Below are 24046 nucleotides of genomic sequence, written 5' to 3'. Positions count from 1 at the left end.
AGTAAAAAAAAAAAAAAAGGTATAAAGTCTGCATACGGTATGCTGCCTTTTGTGGAAAAAAGGAGTAAATAAGAACATATATTTATTTTAATGTATATAAGAACACAAGAAACACCAAAAAAGACCAAAAGTCACGGTGGGGTGCAGAGGCAGGTGGATGGGGAACACGCAGGTGGATGGGTCGCTCCTGCTGGCTTCTGAGGCACGCCAGGTAAGGCTCTCCTCAGCGCCTGCAAGTGCTGTTTCAGAAGAGCAGGTGTGCGCACTCCCATTGGCTGCCAGGGCCGACCTGGGAGGAACAGCACGGGCCATGCTCAGCTCCTGGAGCATCTTCTATCCTCAGCTGTCTAGGGTTTGGGAGCCACAGAAGCTTTCAGACAAATGATTGATGTGATCAGATTGGGGGTAAGGGGAACCTGACACTTGCCCACGAATGGACAGGAGAAGTCAAGAACAGGATGAGGAGGGGACAGGTTGTCAGATGCAGGGCAAGGGAGTGAGAGGCAGAGGAAGGAGGGCCCGCAGAAGCAGGTCTGAACAGTGTCCAGGCAAACTGGCACCAGGAAGCCCAGAAGAGAGCATCCAGGAGTGAGGGGCCAGCAGAGATACAGACGGGAGGACCAGCGTGACCACTGCAGGGAAGCAGGGGAGGGCCGTGCACAGTGACCGGGGAAACTCTGCTCCAACGCATGGCTACAGATGGCAGGTAACCAACTACCTGGAAAAACAGAGCAGGACCTCCCTGTCTCCACGCCCCAAAATCAATTCCGGGAGCGCCCGGGGGGCTCAGTCGGTTAAGTATCCGACTCTTGATTTTGGCCTAGGTCATGATCTCAGGGTCATGGATCAAGCCTCGCGTAGAGCTCTGTGCTGGCGGGGAGCCTGCTTGAGGTTCTCTCCCCCACTCTTCCTCTGCACCCCCCCTTAAATAAATAAATAAATATTTTTAAAAAATCAATTCCAGACTCATCAGAGACACAGCTGCAAGGAAAAATAAAGCCACAGGAGTATAAGAAAGAAGGGAAGAATTATCTGTGTAATCCCAGCACAGGGGAAAGCCTTTTCTAAATTTGACACAAAACCCAGATATGAAAAGACTGATAAATACGGTTGCACTAGATCTGCACTGAAGAAGAAAACAAACCAAACCAAAACCTCCAAAACCAGAAAACAGATGGTCAGCTGGACAAAACACATGTAATGCACATGGCAAAGTGGTCCTCTGGGCAGTCATGATGGGGCCTTGCAGCGTGGGCGAAGTGAAGACGGCTCCTGGGACAAAGGACACGGATCCCACTGGAAACATGGTCAGACACTCCAGTCCCCAATAATTACCAGCAGGACATGCGCCCGCACGGCACACAAGGCTGGAGCATTAAGCCCAAGGGTGCCAGCCTGGAGGATGCTCCTGGGGCTCTAGGGAAATGGAAAAGGCCTTGGACCGGGTACACCGTGTGGGGACAACTGCCCGGCCCGTGGACCTCCCACTGCATGGGTGATCCTTCTCAAAGGAGGAACCGTCTTGTCTTTTACAAGAGAAGGATAAGGAGACGAGCTCAGCAGAAGTCCCCGTGGACGGACATGGTGTGGACTCCACTTCCAGAGAACCTCGGCTGAGCTGGGAGGGAGCCAAGAGACAGGCTTGACCAGAGAAGCAGCATCGAGGGGGCTTCTGACCCTGCGCTCAATCCTCTAACTCTGGGCAACCTGGGTGGTTCAGTGGTTTAGCACCTGCCTTCAGCCCAGGGTGTAACCCCGGGGTCCAGGGATCGAGTCCCACATCGGGCTCCCTGCGTGGAGCCTGCTCCTCCCTCCATCTGTTTCTCTCTCTCTCTCTCATGAATAAATAAAATATTTTTTAAAAAATCCCCCAACTCTGAAGCCACCTCAGCCCCCTGGCCAGGAAGGGGGCACCCGGCACCCCCGTTCCTCACCGTGGCCTGCGGCCCCTTCCCCACTCCTCTCTGGAGTCTTCGCTGACACAAGCCATGAGCTGAGCCAACCCCCACCACCAGCCCTGGCTGCGGGCATCACCCCGTCGCCACACCAGGTCTGTTTCCCGGTGGCCTCAATTTCTTAGGACCAGCCTGCAGCTCTCTGCTCCTCAGTCGTGACCCCTTCTTCCGGCCAATGACCTCGTCCTCTGCCCCAATTATGCCCTTGAGCCTGTCGCCATCAGTACCTGTCCCCCCTCAAGTCCCCTCCGGCGTTTCAACCCAACATCCCACTCTCAGACCGTCACCTACCCCAGCGCGGTCCCAGCTCCGTCCTGCAGATGCCGACCCCATGCTGTCACGGCCTCACCTTCAGCTTCAAGCTGTGCTCAACCATCACGCACCCTTCCGTGAGTGCAGGGGCAAGCCCAGCCCGTCTAGCACCGCTGCCCCAGCTCTGAATGAACCAGCAGAGCCGCAGGCTGAAGTCCACACCTCAGACACGGGCAGGGCCATTCGGCAGAGGCCGCTTTAAGGCAACACCTTGCGCCATGGAACCATGAGGAAGGCAGAAGGGCCCACGGCGACCCCCAGCCCCCTAGCTGAGCACAGACAGGCCCATCAGGTGGCCCATCTCAAAAGACCCAGAAGCCCTAGCTGACCAGCGGGCCTCTGACACCTGGACGCAGTCTCCCCACGTTCCCATACCTTCCCCCTTCGATGGCAGCCCCCACCACCACCTCCTGGCAGTCTCCCTCTCTGTCCTGAGTGCTGTCCTGCCCATGGATTTAATAAAGTTCTCTCCTTTGTTCTGCCTCAGGTGAATTCTTTCACCACCCGTGGGGCCAGCCTGCACCCGACTGGGTCACCCCACATTTGGTGACCATGTAATGAGGAGACCCCACACATTCAATGGCATGAATTCTTCCAGAAATCGTACAGCTTCCTTGCCTCTTCTCCCTTATTTTCATGCTCAGCTGCTGACATGTTTCAAGAGAAGACAGAAGCCATGAGACAAGGACATCCACCTGCAGCCCCCGCCCCAGCTTCATCCCACTGCAAGGACCCAGATGCACGCCCCAGGACCCCTCCAGGACCGTCTTCCAGCATGAGCTCTCTCCTGCCTCTGGGTCCTTCCCATCAGCACAGTGATTACTCTAACCTAATTTAAAAAACAATAAATAAATAAATAAATAAATAAATAAATAAATAAATAAATAAATAAATAAAACACATCATACTGGATGACACAGTAACGTTTGCTATCATTACTTCTATTCATATCTGTACTAAGGTTCTAGCCACTGCAACTAGGCAAGAGAAAAAACTAAGTGGAATGAGGATAGGAGGGGTACAAAAAACTCATTATTTGCAAATGACATTGTGTATGATAAAAAACCTGAAAGACCCTATAGAAAAGCCACTAGGACTAATTAAAACAGCAATATTGGCACATACAAAGTCAACATAAAGAATAACTGTATTGGGCAGCCCGGGTGGCTCAGCGGTTTAGCGCCGCCTTCAGCCCGGGGCATGATCCTGGAGACCCAGGATCGAGTCTCACGTCAGGCTCCCTGCATGGAGCCTGCTTCTCCCTCTGCCTCTGCCTGTGTCTCTGTGTCTCTCATGCATAAATAAAATCTTTAAAAAAAAAAAAAAAAGAGGGATCCCTGGGTGGCGCAGCGGTTTAGCGCCTGCCTTTGGCCCAGGGCGCGATCCTGGAGGCCCAGGATCAAATCCCACGTCGGGCTCCCGGTGCATGGAGCCTGCTTCTCCCTCTGCCTGTGTCTCTGCCTCTCTCTCTCTCTCTCTGTGTGACTATCATAAATAAATAAAAATAAAAATAAAAATAAAAAAAAAAGGTAACCTTTAAAAAAAAAAAAAAGAATAACTGTATTTACAAATGCCAGCAACAACTAGACAATGAAGCTTTACGAAGCCATTTATAGTAACATAGTATCCAAAATCATCAATGTCTAGGAATAAGTCTAACAAAAGAGGCACAAGACTCATACACAGAGAACCACAAAATAACAGGACGCACCGTGCTTGTGGGTCACAAGGCTCAGAACTGCCAGCCTGTCATTTCTCCCCTCTTTGAAGGTCCAACACAATCCCAACCAAAATCATAGTAGCTGGGGATCCCTGGGTGGTGCAGCGGTTTAGCGCCTGCCTTTGGCCCGGAGCGCGATCCTGGAGACCCGGGATCGAGTCCCATATCGGGCTCCTGGTGCATGGAGCCTGCTTCTTCCTCTGCCTGTGTCTCTGCCTCCCTCTCTCTCTCTCTCTCTGTGACTATCATAAATAAATTAATTAATTTAAAAAAATTTTAAAAAAGAAGAAACAAAATCACAGTAGCTGTATTTGGAACTCACAAAACTCATTCTCCATTTTATGTGAAATGCAAAAGGCCAAGAACAGTCAGGACAAGGTTAAAAATGAACAAATGTGAAATGCTCATGCTACTCTGTAACAGAACTTAATATAAAGATTGGTAAAACTCTCCGGTATTGGCTTAGAGGCAAATGCAACCAATGCAACAGAGGAGAGTCCAGAAACAAACCCACTAAGGGAAGACACTCAATTTGTGACACTGAAGAGCAGCAGAAAAAGAACCTTTTCAATAAATGGGACTGGGTCACTTGGATAGCCACATGAAAAAACAACTCATCTTAACCCCTACCCCAGGTGTGCTGCACATTTAAATGTTAAAGGTGAAGCCATATTCTACAGACTGGACACCAAAGCACAGTCCACATATCACAACTTGACCACACCACACTTAAAAAACTTTTGCTCCACAAAAGACCCTGTGAAGAGGGTGAAAAGCCAAACTAGTGACCGGACAGCACGTCTGCAAATCACAGGCCAAAAAGGACTTCTCTCTGGTTCACATAAAGGACTCAAAACTCAGCAGTAAAAAACAAACAATCCAATTAGAAATTGGGCAAAAGGTGTGAGCAGACATTTTACTGAAGAGGATATACAAATAGCAAAAAGAAAAAGAAAGAGAAAGAGAGAAGAAAAGAAAGGAAAGAAAGAAAGAAAGAAAGAAAGAAAGAAAGAAAGAAAGCAAGCAAGCCCATGAAAATCTTTGACAGCATCAGCCATTAGGAAAATGCAGATTAAAACCACAGTGAGAGGGCAGCCCCAGTGGCGCAGCGGTTTAGTGCCGCCTGCAGCCGGGGACCCAGGATCGAGTCCCACATCGGGCTCCCTGCATGGAGCCTGCTTCTCTCTCTGCCTGTGTCTCTGCCTCTCTTTTGCTCTCTCTGAATAAATAAATAAATAAATCTTAAAAAAAAAAAAAAAAAAAGACCACAGTGAGGGGGACACCCGGGGGACTCAGCAGTTGAGCGTCTGCCTTTGGCCCACAGTGTGACCCTGGGGTCCTGGGATCGAGTCCTGCATCGGGCTCCCCACATGGAGCCTGCTTCTCCCTCTGCTTGTGTCTCTGCCTCTGTGTGTCTCTCATGAGTAAATAAATAAAATCTTAAAAAAAAGAAACCCAAAACCCACAGTGAGGCATCACTGCATACCTATCAGAATGGCAGGGATCTCATACGTTACTGGTGGGCACATAAAACGGTGCGGCCACTCTGGAAAACAGATCAGCAGTATCCTAAAACCACTGAGCATGCGCTCACCACGTGACCCAGCAGCTGCACTCTCAGGCATTTGTCCCACAGAAATGGACATTTACATCCACACAAAAACTTGTACGTGAACTTCACAGCAACTTTATTCATAAGAGGCCCAACCTGGAAATAGCCCAGGCCTTCAATGGCAAGTAGTTAACCAAACTCCGGTCCACCCACATCATGGAGCACTCTTCAGGGATGAAAAGGGTCATCTATGGATCACACAGCCTGGATGGCTCTTGAGGCCTAGGCTCCTCCCTCACAGCCACCCGCTGCATGATTCCACTTATACAGATCCTTGATGTGGTAAGATTGTGGGGTGGGGCGTGCGGGCAGAGGAAGGCGGTGGCCAGGGCTGCACAGGGCAGCACAGAGTCCTTGTCATGGAGCTGTTCTTTCACTTTGACTCTGATGGTTACACAGATCTACACGGTTAACAAGACTGCACAGAAATAAATGCACATAAAACTGGTAAAATCTGGGATCCCTGGGTGGCGCAGCGGTTTGGCGCCTGCCTTTGGCCCAGGGTGTGATCCTGGAGACCCGGGATCGAATCCCACGTCAGGCTCCCGGTGCATGGAGCCTGCTTCTCCCTCTGCCTGTGACTCTGCTTGTGACTCTGCCTCTCTCTCTCTCTGTGTGTCTCTCATGGATAAATAAATAAAATCTTTAAAAAAAAAAAACTGGTAAAATTTGAAAAGGTCAGTGGAATGTGTGCAAGTCAGGGTCCTAGATGCCTTCAAGGGACTGGCAACTTGTGCAACAGGACAGTCTCTCTGAACTATTTCTTACAACTGTAGGAAAATCTACAGTGGCCTCAAAACTGAGTTTCAAAATAAAAGGAGTGAAAAAGGAAGGCCTAGTGTAGGGAATGGTATTGGCAATATATAACTAGCAAGTGATCTAGAAAGAACTACAAAAAAGCGAAAGGAACCCTTCCACCAAACACGGCAACGGGCCAAGACCGTCTGCTACTGCCTCACCTCATCCACACGCTGCCACACAGGGGCCCCAGGCCCACAGGCAGCAGAGACTCATATTAGTACACTCCCCGCCAGTGGAGACCCATGGTGGGTAAGGCGCAGAGCAACTGGGAGCACCCCAGACTGCCCATGGTATACGTGTCCCCCACTAGCCACCCCACTGCAGGCATGACCCCGAGGGAGATGCGCCAGGGTCCTGAACTGAGCTGCTCCAGGGGCATGGCTACACAGGACGCTCCCAGGGCAGCTGGCCACCTGTGCTGTGGGCTCAGTGCTGTGTCCACGTCCAGCTCCCTGAACCTTCAGGAAACACTGCTCAAGTATTAAGGGCATGAATGGCTTCCCAAGCACCTGGCCTCATGGGCAGTGGGGAACCACCAGGATCATTCCAGGAGCAGAATGGAAGGGATCAGCTGTCACATAACTGCCACTTGGCACAGCATCAGAACGCACTTTCAGAGACCAGCCCTACGAGGCTAGAGGGATTATCATCCTTGCTCACGGCCCGGGTGGCACAGGACTCCCAGGAGAGGAGCCATATCCACAGTTTCACAGCTGTCATTCCAGGTTCACATGTGTCTCACAGCCAACACAGGAATGGGGTTAATGACCTCCTACTCCAAAGGGTCCTTCCTCCATGCCCTGATCTCTCACAGTGCCGTATGCCTGTCCCTCTGTCCTTCTGCCGGCCTCCTACCATCGGGTCTCAGGAACCCCTTATGGGCAGCCCCTTGGTGGACTGGACTCTAATCCTGCCTACACTACTGCCTGGGACCTCCTACGGTCCCTCCGACTCCCCTGGGCCCAGCCTCCACCTCCCAGACACCATACTCCCAGGAGCATCCCCAAGAAGGGAGTGCCCGCCCTGGGAACGGCCCTGGCACTGGCCACCCGGCTCCACGGTTCAGTGACCCTGCCACCACAACCGTCACCAGGGCAGACCTCGGCTCCAGGAGGCCTGCCTCTCCTGCTCATCCATTCGTCCATTCGTGTCTTCTACAAGTAGCAGTCACTCAAGGGAAGGGCGGTAGATGGTCAACACACCCACGAGGTGCCATCTTGTGGGCAGCAAGGAGCATCCAGTCCAAGCGAGGGCCAGTGGCAAGACTCTGAGGGAAGACACGAGAGTTTAAGAACTGGGAAGCAGGTGAGAGCAGGAGTGGGGAGGCCCACGGCACCGCGGGCCTGGTGCCCACCAGGTCTGCACCTTCCACAGCCTCCCGCCTGCCGGCCTGCTCCAGCCGGGGCTCCAGCTTATCTCTGAACCGCAGCCTGGGACCAGAACCCAAGGCCCCGCGAGGCCGAGCTTCACCAGCAGGCCTGCTCACCACCCGGCCAGACACCCGCCCCCCCACCCGGCCAGGCTGGATCTCACATCAGTCCTGCGAGCCCAGTGCCTGGAAGGACAGGCTCCCACGCAATTCCCCAGGGTGTCGGGGTCCCCTTTGAAAGCCCTTTATGGTGAGGACTGATACAAACACAGAAAGCGCAGAAAAGGACACCGCGAAGGCCACGTGGGAACCACCCACCCGCGCGTGTCCGTGTCCACGCAGGTCTCCTCTGCGCACATCCACACGCGACTTCCACACGCAGACGCAGGGGTGTGGCCGCCCCAAGGTGCGGGCTCCAACCCACTCTCCCCGTGGGACACCCAACCGGCCTGGCCACACCGGTAAAGGCCATGCCCTGCATGGGCAGTGCCACCACCGTGACAGGTCCACAAAGATTCCCGACTCCGTTCCCCTGCGCCCACACGATGCAGCACTACCTGCGGTGGCTCGTGGCCAGCTCGTCTCTAGCTCTCCGGCCCTCGACCCGGGCCCAGCCGCCGCCTCCCTAACACCCCATGGGGGCCGCATCCTTCCCGGGGGGCCTCAGTGTTCCAACGACTCCCGTTACCCTAGAGCCATAGAGCCAGAAATCGAGGCTATCCTGGTTTCTGACCTACAAAAATGCACTCTCACTTGGCTCAGTTACAACTGCCAGGTGATGGGTCCGTGAGGGGATCTGCGGGTGAGGGCCCGGGGCCTCGCGCGGGCACTAGTCAAATGCGTGGACCACACAAGGCACGGGCCACAGGTGGGCTCCAGCAGCAGTGCCCCCAAGGGGCCGGAATCTGGGACGGCCTCTCCCCAGAAATCAGGAGGCTCCCAGCCTCCTCCCCCATGTTCTTTTCCTTTGCCATCCCGCTCCAAAATAAAGCTAATAAACAGCAAGGTGCCAGGGGCCTAGGCACCCTCATGAAAAGCCAGGCTGGAGGCATCTCCATTTGAAAGGAGGCTCATCCCTAACTGAAGAGAAAAGTCCACACTAAAAAAAAAAAAAAAAAAAAAAAAAAAGGAAAGAAAAGCCCACACTGTCCCATTTATGCGTGTCAGCCTAGTTACCCCAATAGGCCAGGACCCCATCATGTAGATTTGGAAATTGAGGTCTGTCTGGTACAAGGCCAAAACCACAAAACTGTAATCCTGGATCTGCTTGGACTCAGAATGTGCTCCCCAGCAATGACCCTGGGCACGGAACAGCACTGAGGAAAGCGGGGGGCGGATGTAGACAAGGGACGCGGACCACACAGCCTGAGAACGAGACATGTGCGGGTGCAAATGACCAACTGAGCACCCAGGTACCCACAGTGAGGGGCGTCAGAGAGGAAGGCATTCATGAGTACACCAATCCCTGCAAGTTGCAGGGAAGGGCGGTGGGAGCCCCTGAACAGAGAGGATGGCAGAGGAGGTGTCCAGGGAACGATGCAGGTCAGGAAAACCCAAAGACACGACAAAGGGGACAGGTAATACATGAAGCAGCACAGTCCCTGAGACCCGAAAGCCAGCCAGGAGTCCCGTTCCCCTAGGGGTGCAGGCCACTCAGAGGAGGAGGCACAGCTGTGGTCCGCCTGGCTCTGCAAACAGAAGGACCGAGGTCGTCTCCAACTTCTGCAGTTTTGCAGTGCAGGATGAGGAACCGCGGCCCCGAGTAGACGCGGCCTTCTACCAACCTTGCGGTGAAAGGTGACGGCGTTAGGATACGGATCCTGACGACTTCAGTCCTGAAAACAGGACTCAGAGAGCCACGTACCAATGTTCACATCATTCACACTAGCTAAAGAGCAGAACAACTCAAATGTCCACGGGCAAATGAAAAGATTAACAAAATGTGGTCTCCACACTCAGCCGTAGGAAGTTAGTTCTGCCCCACGCCGCAGCGTGCGATCAAAGGACACACAGTGTGCGATTCCACTCACAAGAGGGACCTAGAGCAGGTAAATTCACAGACACACACAGACTGGAGGTTGTCCGGGGCCGGGGCCTGGGCGGGAATTGTTTAAAGGGGACAGTTTGGTGTTTCAGGTAGTTGAGAGGTTCTGCTAATGGACACTGACAGGCTGCCCAATACTGAATTGTTCCTAAAAATGGTTACAATGGTCTATTTTATGTTTTTTTTTTTTAAAGATTTTATTTATTTATTCATAGACACAGAGAGAGAGGCAGAGACACAGGGAGAGGGAGAAGCAGGCTCCATGCAGGGAGCCCGACGTGGGACTCGATCCCGGGTCTCCAGGATCATGCCCCAGGCTGCAGGCAGCGCCAAACCGCTGCACCACCGGAGCTGCCCTGTCTATTTTATGTTATGGACATTTTATCACAATTATGGGGGAAAAGAGTAAAGGCACACAGGTGACAAGAGGCGGGAGGCTCCAGCACCTCTCCTACCCTCGCAGGAGGCCGGGCTGGGCTGAAGCAGGATGGAGATCCCGCAGGCAGAGGGAAGCTGCCTAAACAGCCTGTTTGCCACAATCATGTGACTGGCAGGGAAGCTCGTACTTTCACCCTAAGACCGTTCTAGGCTTCCTGTGAGATGTAACAGGTAAGTAGCTCATACTTAACACTTTTTTAAATGTTTTTTAAAGATTTTATTTATTTATTCATGAGAGACACAGAGAGAGGCAGAGACCCAGGCAGAGGGAGAAGCAGGCTCCACGCAAGGAGCCTGACGCAGGACTCGATCCCGGGTCCCCAGGATCGCGCCCTGGGCTGAAGGCAGGTGCCAAACTGCCGAGCCACCCGGGGATCCCCCTCATCAGAGAATTCTAACTCATTATTTTGAAAACTGTAAACTAAGAGAGAACGGGTCACCTTTCTTTTTAATCCTCTTGAGAGATGTTTTTGTGTTTTGTTTTCATCACCGCAAGTGTGCTCCTTAGTCCCCAGCACCGTTCACATTTCCTCCCACCCAGCTCCCATCAGGTGACCATCTGTTCTCTTCTCCTGTATAAACTGTACCAAATACCTGATGTGGTAAGATTTTTATTAATCACAAGAAAAGACACCTGGACATTGTGCCACACAATGGAGGAACAATCATCTTATATCAAGTAGTCTTTTTAAACAATAAAAACTAAATAGAATCTGATTAAAGTTTGATTCAACTACCAGTCTTTGGAAATATGGAGGACAGAGAACACATCATATGGCATCACAGAGGTGCAACCAGAAAGTTCCATAACATGGGAAACTATAAAAACAAGACACCAAGTTTCTTCAACAAATAAACTGCGGAAGAAAAAAAAAACAATGGTTGGGGAACCTGTATGTTTAAAAGGGTAAGAGATATGTACCTTTTTTGGATCCAGATTCAAATGAATCATAAAATACAGAACAATGACATTTATGAGACAACTAGAAATTTGAACACTAATTATATTAAGAAATTATAGTTAATTTGTTCAGGAATTGTGATATGTTTTTAAAGTGTTCCTTCTAGGGATCCCTGGGTGGCTCAGCGGTTTGGCATCTGCCGTTGGCCCGGGGCGTGACCCTGAGTCTCAGGATGGAATCCCACGTCAGGCTCCTGTATGGAGCCTGCTTCTCCCTCTGCCTGTGTCTCTGCCTCTCTCCCCTGTGTCATAAGTAAATAAATAAGTAAGTAAGTAAGTAAGTTCCTTCTAGGGGCTCAGTTGTTAGAGCCTGTGGCTCTTAATCTCAGGGTTGTGAGTTCAAGCCCCATATTAAGGGTAGAACTTAAAAAAAAGTATCCCTTCTAGAAACAGATACAAAAATACTTACAGAGTAAATAATATATTTGAAATTTCCTTTAAAATAATATAAAAGATACAGTTGGGGCTCCTGGGTGGCTCAGTCAGCTAAGTGTCTGCCTTCAACTCAGGTCATGATCCCAGGGTCCTCGGATCGAGCCCTGCATCAGGCTCTCTGCTCCGTGAGGAGTATGCTTCTCCTTTCTCCCTCTGTCTGCCCCTTTCTCTCTCTCTCTGACAAATAAAATATTTTTTTAAAGACTTATTTATTTATTTTATAATAGACATAGAGAGAGAGAGAGAGAGAGAGAGAGAGGAGGGAGAAGCAGGATCCATGCCGGGAGCCCGACGTGGGACTCGATCCCGGGACTCCAGGATCGCGCCCTGGGCCAAAGGCAGGCGCTAAACTGCTGAGCCACCCAGGGATCCCCTAAATAAATAAAATCTTAAAAAAAAAAAAAAAGACATAGGTGAAACAAAACTGGTATGAGTTGACAATTGTTGAAGTTGGGTGATGAGTATGTGGGGAACACTGTATTCTAACTACTTGTATGGATGTTTGAAATTTTCCATTATCAAAGAGAAAAAAAAGTTGATTTCACTTGGGTAGACCATATGCTGGAACATAATTCAAGATTCAGTAACTTTATAAGAAATGAAAACAGGAAAAAAAAGAAAAAGAAATGAAAACAGAGTATGTTCACCAACCACAATGGAATTAAATTAGAAGTCAATAACAAAAATATATCTAGAAAAACTCCAAATATTTAGAAGCTTAAAAGTATGCTTACCCTACAGGCTAAGGTAGAAATCAAAATGGAAATTAGGGATCCCTGGGTGGCGCAGCGGTTTGGCGCCTGCCTTTGGCCCAGGGCGCGATCCTGGAGACGCGGGATCGAATCCCACGTCAGGCTCCCGGTGCATGGAGCCTGCTTCTCCCTCTGCCTATGTCTCTGCCTCTCTCTCTCTCTCTCTGTGACTATCATAAATAAATAAAATCTTTAAAAAAAAAAAATGGAAATTAGAACATATTTTGAGCTGAATGAAAATGAAAACATACATATCAAAATATGTGAAATAGGGATCCCTGGGTGGCGCAGCGGTTTGGCGCCTGCCTTTGGCCCAGGGCGCGATCCTGGAGACCCGGGATCGAGTCCCGCGTCGGGCTCCCGGTGCATGGAGCCTGCTTCTCCCTCTGCCTGTGTCTCTGCCTCACTCTCTCTCTGTGACTATCATAAATAAAAAAAAAAAAAAAAAAAAAATGTGAAATACAGTTAAAGCAGTGCTTAGAAGGACATGTTTATCTTTGATTGCTTAAGTAAGAAGGTCAAATCAAGGACCTAAGCTTTCACTTAAGAAGCTAGAAAAAGAGATGAAAATTAAACCCAAGTAAGTAAAAGAAAATACTAATAAGAATAAAAAATAATGAAATACAAAATAGACAAAGAGGAAAATATTGAAACGAAAAGCTGCTCCTTTCAAGGGCTCCTGGGTGGCTCGGTGGTTGAGTGTCTGACTGTGGCTCAGGTCATGACCTCAGGGTCCTGGGATCCAGTCCTGCATCCGGCTCCATGTTCAGTGAGGAGTCTGTTTCTCCCTTTCCCTCTGCCTCTCCCCAACTCATGTGCATGCCAGCACTGCCACCCACTGTCTCTCAAATAAATACAATCTTAAAAAAAAAAACTGTTCTTTTGACAAATCTCAATAAAATTGATAAACTTTTACTAAATGATCACGAAAGGAGAAGACAGGTGCCTGAGTGGCTCAGTTGAGTGTCCAGCTCCTGGTTTCGACTCAGGTCATGATCTCTGGGTTGTAAGATCAAGCCCCACCATGAGTCCCACACTCAGCGGGGAGCCTGCCTCAGAGTCTCTCGCTCCCCCTCTGTCTCTACCCCTGCTCATGGATACACGCTTTCTCTAAAATAAACAAGTCGATCTTTTAAAAATATATAGAAGACAGGCAGCCCAGGTGGCTCAGCGGTTTGGCGCCACCTTCAGCCCAGGGCCTGATCCTGGAGACCCGGAATGAAGTCCCACATGGGGCTTCCTGCATGGGGGCCTGCCTCTGCGTGTGTGTGTGTGTGTGTGTGTGTGTGTGTGTGTGTGTGTCATAAATAAATAAATAGATCTTTAGAAATATATATACAGAAGACAAAAATTACCAATATCATGACTGAGAAAGGGGGGTACAGACCTTACAGACCAAAAAAATGATAAAATAGTAGTGTTCTGAACAATTTATGACACTAAATTCAATACTTTAGGTCAAGGGGCAATGAACGAGAGTCCACTGACCAAATCTGGTTACTGTTACCATAACTGAAGTTTTATGAGAACATAGCAGTACTCATTTGCTTATGTATTGTCTATGGCTGCTTTGTGCTACAATGACATAGTTGAGTAGCTGCAACAGACACCACTTGGCTTAAAAAATTTACCATTTGGCCCTTTATAAAAGAAAAATTGCCATATTTCACTTAAATAGGCAAATTATCTGAATGAAACAAATTATCAAAATGAACTAAAGAAGAAACAGAATAAAAAAAAAAAAAAAACCAGAATAGCCATATACCTATTAAATTAAATTTGCAGTGAAAAACTTTCCGAAAGGGACACCTGGGTGGGTCAGTGGCTGAGCATCTGCCTTTGGCTCAGGGTGTGATCCTGGGGTCCCGGATCCCAGGTCCCCTGCCTCTCCCTCTGCCTGTGTCCCTGTCTCTCTCAGGAATAAATAAATAACATCTTTAAAAAAATAAAAAATAAAAATAAAACCCTTAGTAACCTTCAATATGGGAACTAGAATATATTTAGCAAGGTTGTGAAATACAAGGACAATATGTTAAAATTAACTGTGTATCTCTGTACCACCAACAATCAGAAAATGTAAAATGTTCATTATCATTCACAAAATTATTATACAAAGTACGGGATACTTTCACACCCCCTTCAAAAAGATAAAGCCTAATCCACTTTTCCTTCATTATGGGTTGGACTTAGTTATTCCTAACAAACAGAAAACAAACCAAAAAATGTCAGAAACTGAATGAATAGAAAACAAGCAAACAAAATGGTCATGTATAACTTATGAGATTAGACCATAAGGCGATGCAGCCGCCTGCTTGCCACGTCCTGGATCTCTGCTGCTGGAGGAAATGAGCGGGTCTACCGTCTACGCAGTCTGGGAGAGGCTCAGGCTGAGAGCTCCTGACAATAGCCCGGGGAGGGCACCGCTTCGGAGCAGGCCCTCCAGCCCCCATCGAGCCCCCAGAAAATGCAGGCCTGACCATCCTGTTTGCAACCACAGGAGACCCTGATCCCTAAACGAGGGCCACCGGCTAAGCCACTGTTGAACTCCTGACCTACGGCAGCTGCCAGATAATGAATGCTGTTGTCTCAAGTCACTGTATTTTCGGGTGACGTGCTGCCCAGCAATGGACAGGCACAGACGTGAACACGGAGGAAAGGGAAGCTCCGTCAGATGGGAGCTGGCGGCCGGCAGGGGCCGCCCCGCTGCAGGGACTCAGCGCCGGAGCCTGCAGCGCCTCCTCGCTGCCCCGCCTCCTCGCTGCCCCGGTGGGAGGAAGGCCCAAGGCTCCCCGGCTTGCCGCGGCGCCCACTCCCCACTCGCGGACCTCACGTGGGCGCGGCCTCTCCCGGCTGCCCTTCGCGCCCCCTTGGCGCACACTCCCTCTCTAAAGAAAAAGAATAAAACTTAAAGTGAAGTCCTCTGGGGCGCCGGAGTGGCTCAGCTGGTAGAGCATGAGACTCAACCTCGGGGCTTGGGAGTCGGAGCCCCAAGATAGGCAGAGAGATGGACAAATAAATACATTTTTTTAAATAAGTAAAATTAAGTCTTCTGAGGCTCTAAATAAACCCCGGGGCGCCTGGATGTTGAGTCAGTTAAGCATCTACCTTCAGCTCAGGTCATGATCCTGGAGTCTCAGGATCCAGGGGCATCAGGCTCCCCACAGCAGGGAATCTGCTGCCTCCTCTCCCCCTGCACGTGCTGTCTCTCTCTATCTCTTTCTCAAATAAATAAATAAAAACTTTAAAAATCAATCAATCCATTAATCCCAAGTTTCCTATGTTCCCTAGACCAAGGTCAAATTGTGGGCCATTGTTAAAAAGTGTCCTAAAGACCCTCCTAGGATTCCTGAAGAATTTAACATAGTTACCCAAACTTACCTACCTGGTCTCTCAGATTTTTATTAATCAGGCCACATGTTATTTGTGAGGGCCAGGCCAAATATCGGATGAAGCTAGCCAGGAGGAGACATCCGGAAGGGGCTTTACAGAAACAAAGCCCTAACTTTGGGCAAGAGGCAAGATTACAAGGTGGAAGTCTCCACAGAGCAATGACGGGAGCTTTTCCCGAGCCTGTTGACTGGAACGAACTCCGGGCTTGTACACAAGAGCCTGATGAACCTGTTCATAATTACGATCCACTCCAAATGTCTTTAAAGAAAATTCTGGTCTTCCTTTAGAGGCTAGATCCACCCGGGGAGCCCTGAACTCCGTGTTTACTAACAGGCTGAACCGGGTCTTTCTGCTTTAAAGAGACCAGGAAAGAGCTAAGTCAATCTAGGTTGATCCGGCAAAGCACATCACTCACAGGCTAGACGAGTCAACACAGAAGAAAGACCAGTAAAATTCTTAATTTTCAACTCCAGACACGAAGGCCCCCAAACCAACCAAACCCCTCTAGCTTCTGCTGTTATTGCAAAGAGCCAGGCTCCGGGTAAGAAGGCTGCTAACCCGCTCGCGTGCTCCAGCCAGCCCGAGTGTCCTCTGAAGTCAGGGCGTGACCCCGGAGTCCCAGGGGCCCGGGATGGAGTCCCTCGTCGGGCTCCCCGCAGGGAGCCTGCTTCTCCCTCTGCCTCGGTCTCTGCCTCTCTCTCTCTCTGGGTCTCTCAAGAATAAATAAATAAAATCTTTTTAAAAATTAAAAAAAAAAAAAGAAAAGAATGAAAACGTTAAGTATGGTGCTGGGCATGCTATTGCAAGTCCTTCTGAAGCCACTGAGACAGCGGTCTGACCTCTGGCTACTTCCACGCACAGGCTGCCCCATCCCCTTATTCTAGCTTGTACCTCAGCCAACAGTAAAATCATAAACATTTATACCAAAGGTTGGCTTGCCTTTGGGGTATTCTATGACTTTGGAATGTTATCTACAATGGGGATAAAATTTAAAATGGGTCCTATGTCCAAAATAGCATTACACGCTACACTTTGGTTGGCTGCTCTATTATTGAGTTTCCTGGGCATTCCACACTCGGCTCCCTGGAGGCCAAAGGAAATCACTGCTGCTTCCATCAAAAAATGCTGCTCTCGAGGAAACCAAGAGCCAGATCTCTGTCATAGTCCAAAGGGATGTTCTCCCAAAGGACATTTAGAACAGTTGACAAGAGATATCCAAGAATTGGCCCCAGAGATGAAAAACAATTTTGGAGGGGATCCCTGGGTGGCTCAGTGGTTAAGCGCCTGCCTTCGGCCCAGGGCGTGATCCTGGAGTCCCGGGATCGAGTCCCACATCGGGTTCCGTGCATGGAGCCTGCTTCTCCCTCTGCCTGTGTCTCTGCCTCTCTCTCTCTCTCCCTCTATCTGTGTGTGTGTGTATGTGTGTGTGTGTGTCTCATGAATAAATAAAATCTTAAAAAATAAAAAATAAAAACAATTTTGGAAATCTAGTAATTTGGGGCTCAATAAGAACTCTAGTTTGGACCAAATAACAATCCAAAAAAAAAAAAAAAAACCAATCCAGCCCTACCAGAAATTCTAAAATTTGCATTAAACCATTGGTCTACTAACAGAATGACAGTATTCATGAACGAATATTGGTGGGGAAATAGAAAAGAAAAGCAAAAAGTGCCTATTTTGCTTTTCCCACCTGTCTGAAGTATAATCCAGGGAAACCTGTTCACATACGTGTGGATTTCTGACAGCTTTTCCCATCTAAAACTAAACACGTTTTAGTCATGGTTTGTATGTTTTTTCACTGGAATGAAGCTTTCTCTTCTAGACAGGTCAATGCTGCTTCTGTGACTAAAATTCTGTTAGAAAAGATTACCTCTACTCAGGGAACCCCTCTTAAATGTCTTGGTGACCAGGGAACTCATTTTACTGGTCAGGTGGCTTTGACAAATCCATGCTGCTCAGCAGTTTCACAACACTTTGACTACACACACCAACCTGGATCCTCAGGGTTAGTTGCACTAACAGCACTATTAAGACTTCACTGGCAAAAAAAAACAAAACAAAAAAGACTTCAGTGGCACAGTCTGTAGAGACCCTCTAAACACCTTGGCTAAAAGCACTGCCATCAACCCATCTAAATCTTGGATCCACTCCCTTGGGAACTCATAGATTCTCACCCTTTGAGGTAGTCACAAGACATCCAATGCACTTGGCTTCTCCCTCCTTTGACCCACAGTTGATAAAAGGAGATATGTTTCGATACTGTAAAGGCCTAATTACTTCCATTAAAAGTAGCCATGCTTTGGGCACTTGGCTGGCTGTCAGTAGAGCATGTGACTCTTGATCCTGGGATTATAAATTCAAGCCCCATGTTGGGTGTAGAGATTACTTAAAAATAAAATCATCAAAAAAAAAAAGTAACCATGCTTTAATAGAGCAACCTTTTCACAGTACTTTCGCAGGAGACAATGACCTAAAGCATCACACAGCAAATTAGATTTTATCTGTTGAAAAAGACTTTTCAACCTCTCTGAAACAGTCCTTATCAGGTACTGCTAATCACCCTTGTGCCACCAAACTCTGAGAAATAGACTCTTGGATTCATGAGATCCATCTAAAGAAGCAGGAGAGCCTGACTGGCCCTGCACAACACCTGGTAACCTGAAGGTAAAGAGCTCCCACAACTAAAGCAGACGACATCTGACAAGACAGCTTTCCCAAGACGTCCAGACTAGGCCCCTGGACCTTTTTCTCACTGTTGCTTCTTATTTCTCTTTCATGGAAAGACAAAGCCCTTGTCTGCATTTCCCAAGCTCTTACAAAAGGGGTAAATGAGGGGCACCTGGGTGGCTCAGCGGTTGAGCCTTTGGCTCAGGTCATGACTCCGGGGTCCTGGGATGATTATGGCCTTTTGGAAACAACCTCATCATGATCTCATGATAAATTAATTTTTCAACTGCTTTTTCTGAAAGGTTAGAAGGCTCAGAATTCACAAAAGTCTTCTTTCTTTCTTTTTTTTTTTTTTAATTTATTTTTTATTGGTGTTCAATTTACTAACATACAGAATAACACCCAGTGCCCGTCACCCATTCACTCCCACCCCCCAAAAGTCTTCTTTCAACGGAAATATTCACAGACTTTATATTTTTATCCAAATTCACAATCCCTGAATTTGCAACCTTATAGGCTGTATTATCTGTAACACACTTGGTTTCAAACAATTCTTTTGAGATAATAATTATTTTCAAACATCTTTGGAGTTTTTCTGTTTTGCACAAAATTCATCAGCTATTGCTTCATGTTTATACCTGCACTGTATCTTCCCAAATGAACCTGGTTAATTCTCTTAGTGTGCTCTTGCAGTACCCACTATTCTGCTTCCATAATTTAAGTGGAGACTTCCAGGAGGCACACATGACTCTGGGTTTACCTTTGTGGGAAGAACCCTCCCCTCCTAAGTCTGAATAATTGCCCACAAATATTTCAGTTGGCTACTTTCAGACCTAGAGTCCTGGCTTAGAACCATTATACAATAGAGGCGCCTGGGTGGCTCAGAAGACTGAGCGTCTGACTCTTGGTTTCAGCTTAGGTTGTGATCTCAGGGTCCTGGGATCAAGCCCTGTAGAGCCGTGTCAAACCCATCTGTCAAACTTAAAAAAGAAAACAAAAAACAGTGTACCCAATAAGGTGATGCTGGCTCTGTGCTTCAAGATGATCTCCAACAAGTAAGACCTTGATAATTATAGACTACAGATGGGAAGTGCCTGAGAGTTTTCCCTCCTAACCTTCCTTGATACCCAAATGTGGCCTTAAATGGTTCCCCAATGCTGTGCAGGTTCTTTCTTGCCTAGGACATGACAACTAGGAAAGGTCCTCCCTGGTACTGCGGGGCAAAACCAGTAAATATGGAGAATCTGCCTCTTGATTAGTGATGCTTTGAAACAAAGATTTTTTTTTTAAAGATTGTATTTATTTATTCATGAGACACAGAGAGAGAGGCAGAGACACAGGCAGAGGGAGAAGCAGGCTCCCTGCAGGGAGCCCGATGTGGGACTAGATCCTGGGACCCGGAGATCACGCCCTGAGCTGAAGGCAGACACTCAACAGCCGAGCCACCCAGGTGCCCCTCAAAGAAAGATCTTAATCAAAAGGGGAAATGTAAAGATCAATAAAAGTAAACTTAGTTTAGAACGCAGCCCCAGGCCAGCAGAAGACCTCTGGCCCTTCCAGTCCTTATTCAATTCCTCACCCAGGAGGAAGAGACAGATCTAGCACAGTGGATGCTACTGTACCACCCTACCCAGAGGAAGGTTGTCTTCTCCCCCTAGCAACAGCCCAGCCAATGAGAAGCCACTATACTTAGAACTCCCAGGTTAGTCCAATGGGCTTTCAGTTTACAACAGCCCTTCCTAACTCCCCCTTTCCTCTATAAAACAGCTTTCCTCTGCTTTGCTCTGTTCCTCTCCTTCACTCTGCAGACCTGCCTGTCTGGGATTGCAGTTCTCTGCTGTACCCAAATAAATGCATTTTTGCTAGCAAAATAAATGGCAGTTTTACTTTTAAGGTTAACACAGAGACCTAAATAATTATAGAAATATACCATCTTCTATTCTATATTGTTAAAATGCCAAATCTCTCCTAAATAGACTTAAAGCTTCAATACAATCCCAAACAAAATCCCAGAAAGCCTTTTGGAAAAACTGACAAGCTACTTCCAAAATTTATATAGAACTGCTCTGGGATCCCTGGGTGGCACTGCGGTTTGGCACTTGCCTTTGGCCCAGGGCATGATCCTGGAGACCTGGGATCGAATCCCATGTTGGGCTCCTGGTGCATGGAGCCTGCTTCTCCCTCTGCCTATGCCTCTGCCCTTCTCTCTCTCTCTCTCTCTCTCTATCATAAATAAATAAATAAATAAATAAATAAATTTAAAATTTATATAGAACTGCTCTATATCTTGAAGAGCCAAAATGATTTGGAAAACAGAAGCCATGTTGGAGAATATACACTACTTGATCTCCAGACTTATTATAAAGCTATAATAATCAAATCTGTGGGAATATTAGCATAAGATCAATGAATAGAATAGGAAATCCTGAAATATCTATGTTGTCGATTCATTTTTTTTAAGATTTGTTATTTATTCATAGAGACACAGAGAGAGAGAGAGAGAGAGTAACAGTATTTCTGGTATCTAGCACAGGGATTGGCATATGACTGCTTGCCATCTGGTTGTACACGATCATGAGCTAAAAATGGCTTTTACATTTTTTAATAATTGTGAAAGATGAACAGCCTGGGTGGCTCAGCTGTTTAGTGCCACCTTCAGCCCAAGACCTGATCCTGGAGACCCAGGATCGAGTCCCACATCAGGCTCCCTGCATGGAGCCTGCTTCTCCCTCTGCCTGTGTCTCTGCCTCTCTCTGTGTGTCTCTCATGAATAAATAAATAAAATTTAAAAAAATAATTGTGAAAGAAAATATTTTGTGACACATGAAAATGATATGAAATTCATATTTCAAGGTCTAGGAATAAAGATTTGTTGAAAGAGAATATCCACATGTCTATTTTCTGTGGCTCCTTCTACACAAAATGGCAGATGGAGTAGTTGTATCAGAGGCCATATGGCCTGTGACGTCTAAAATATCTACTATCTAGCTTTTTTTTTTTTTTTTTGGGCGGAGAGCACACGCATGAGCAGGGGGAGGGGCAGAAGAAGAGAGATAAGCAGATCCCCGCTGAGCACAGAAACCCCAGGTGGGGCTTAACCAGAGGACCCTGAAATCAAGACCTGAGCCAAAGGCAGATGCTTAACCAGTTGAGCCACCCAGGTGCCTCATTATCCAGCTTTTCACAGAAAAAAAAAACAAAAAAAAAAACTGCCAATCCCTGATCTATCATGTTTATTTGATGCTATTATCTTCATCATTGCTCCCACTTTGTATTAGCTGTTCCTTGTGTCTGGAAAGTTCTTCCATCAGATCTTAGAATTGCTCACTTTTTTGCAACTCAGGTCATAATGTAAATATCACCTCCTTAGAAGTCTTCTGTTGTCACCTTGTCACTATCTTTCCACCCTGTTCTAATTTTTTTATAGGACTTATGTCCTATAGGACATAAGTCCTATAAAAAAATGTATGTATATGTGTATTTGCAAAAGGGAGAGGGCAAGGGTCAGGGCATGCACACCCACATGCAGGGAGGGGCAGAGGAGAACGAGAATCTCAAGCCGACTGCTCACTGAGCACGGAGCCGGTGCAGGCCCAATGCAGGCTCGCTCACGGCACCCTGAGATCATGACCTGAGCGGAAATCAAGAGTCAGCCGCTTAACAGACTGAGCCACCTCAGCGCCCCACCCTGTTCTAACACTTGACATGCCTTTGACTGTGACCTCCCCTGCTGTGTCCTCAGGGCTGAGCGTAGTGCCTGACGTGTAGGAAGTGCTCAGTAACTGTGTTCCTGGCCCGGGGGGTTAGTACAGACCATAACTCAGGAGCCTCTGAGCTTGTGGGTGAGCTGATCTGATGGAAAGCACCATCACTTTGCTGTGCCTACAGGGGTGTCAGGACTGGAAAAATGGGAGGTCCATCACAATGGCAGGGCTCTGACCTGTACCCTGTGGCACAGAGAGGAACGTTCAAACCTACTGACGTGTGGGAGGGCTCGGCAGGAGCCGGACTCCTCATCTGAGGCCTGGAGGCTCCCAAAGAGTCACTTGCATCCCCACCATCCTCCCTTCCTTCCCAAACAGGAAAAGGTGTGTGTGTGTGTCGGCGGGGGAGGGGGGGGGGTGAAGCTTACACAGCACATCACACAAAATCAACAAAACCGCAATGGTCACATCCAAGGATGGCCCAGGCGTCAGGGAATCCTGGCACGGCCAGACAGGGCTGAGCATGGAGCACAGGAGCAGTGCAACCACCCAACCCTCCACCTCCACTGTGCAGCCCAGGCCCCTTCTATCTGCCTGGAACCTTGACGATGCCAGGCACTCCTCTGCCCAGATCATCTCCATAATCTCTCCGATCTCCGTGGACCTCTCCAGTACGCCTCTGCCAGTACCAATCTATTCAATCTTCGCGTTTGTCACAGCTGCCTAGGAAGGACACAGCCCAGAATCCAACATCCACCAGCAGACCTTATCATAGCTGCCACAACGGGGTTCCTGGCAGTCAAGCTCCTCCTCCTCCAGGGGACCCTGGCCCCTGAGCATCTGTGGAGCTACCCGGTCCTACATCTCTCTGCCCTTCTCTCTCACCCTACTGTGCTGAGGCCTTGCCCAAGGCCACAGAGCTTGGTGGAAGGGGTGGAGGGAGGTTTGCTGTCTCCCTTCTACCATCACGCAGGGGTTCAGTATGGTGGCAGCATGACACACACATAAGAAAGTCTTCAGGGTTTAGGTGAAGGGACAGAGGATGGGGGCTAGTCTGCAAAGGCAGAGGAGTGTTATTCCGAAGTCTGTGAGGAGGGATTTCAAGGAGGAAAATATAAAAATCAGATTTGCATTTCAGATCACTGTAAGGTGAGAAGGATGGGGGCAAGGGGCTAACACAGAGCCAGGACCCCTCAGGAGAAACTGCTGATATCCCAGAGGGTCACGAAGAGCCACAGAGGTGGGCTATTTGGTGGAAGGGATGGACTGGAAGGGCCACAATCAAGGATATTTAGGAAGATGTTCATAGAGAGCCTAAAAGTGAGGGACGAGCCCCCCAGGTGTCTCGCTTCGCCTACTGAGTAGACCGCGCCAGAGGTGCCGGGTGGGATGCGGTGGCCAGCAGGGTGGGTGCCTCACGGAAGCAGGAGCCTGTCAGGCCGTGATGCGCAGTTAATGCTACTGCAGCGAGACCCCGCTGGGTCCAGCTGCAGCTCACACCCCAGGCCCGATAACCAGCGGAGGCGGAGGCCGGCAGGGTCCCAAGACTGATTAAACCCCTTTAGAAAGGGGAGGAGGCGTGCAGCCAGCCGGCCAACTTTTCAGACACGACCCCTCTGCACCTGCCCCTGGCTGAGCCCGGCTCACCCCGACAGGACTGGGATCCTTCCCTGCTTCCCCATGAGCTGACCCGGACTTCCCCCAGGCCTCGTCTCCCCCGCCGCCCACAGCCCCACTTGAGGCTTGGGTCGCCAGTATCCTGTCCCTTCTGTCACCTGGCTTGTCGGGTGGGTCGCCTTGTGCCGTGTTCTGCGTGCCGTGTGAGAAGCCAAGGTGATCATGTGGTAAAACATCCTTGTGTTTGGAACCCTGAACCTGCCTTCTAA

General features: G+C 48.7%; 1 protein-coding gene across 4 annotated transcripts in view; it reads right to left on the bottom strand.

Annotated features, from left to right (window-relative positions):
* Positions 1–24046, bottom strand: part of PPP1R16A (protein phosphatase 1 regulatory subunit 16A) — a 35390-nt gene that overhangs the window by 9925 nt on the left and 1419 nt on the right. For 2 of the 4 annotated variants that reach the window (XM_072775591.1, XM_072775590.1), the window contains exon 2: positions 7501–7667. The exons of the other annotated variants lie outside the window; for them this stretch is intronic. The gene's annotated coding sequence lies outside the window, so the exon portion shown is untranslated. The remainder of the gene's footprint in view (positions 1–7500; positions 7668–24046) is intronic. 4 annotated transcript variants of the gene reach the window in all.

This window comes from Canis lupus, chromosome 14, assembly GCF_048164855.1.
Source record: "Canis lupus baileyi chromosome 14, mCanLup2.hap1, whole genome shotgun sequence".
Classification (NCBI taxonomy): domain Eukaryota; kingdom Metazoa; phylum Chordata; class Mammalia; order Carnivora; family Canidae; genus Canis; species Canis lupus.
The sequence above is the reverse complement of the archived record's forward strand: the minus strand, read 5'-3'. Positions and strand labels throughout refer to the sequence as shown.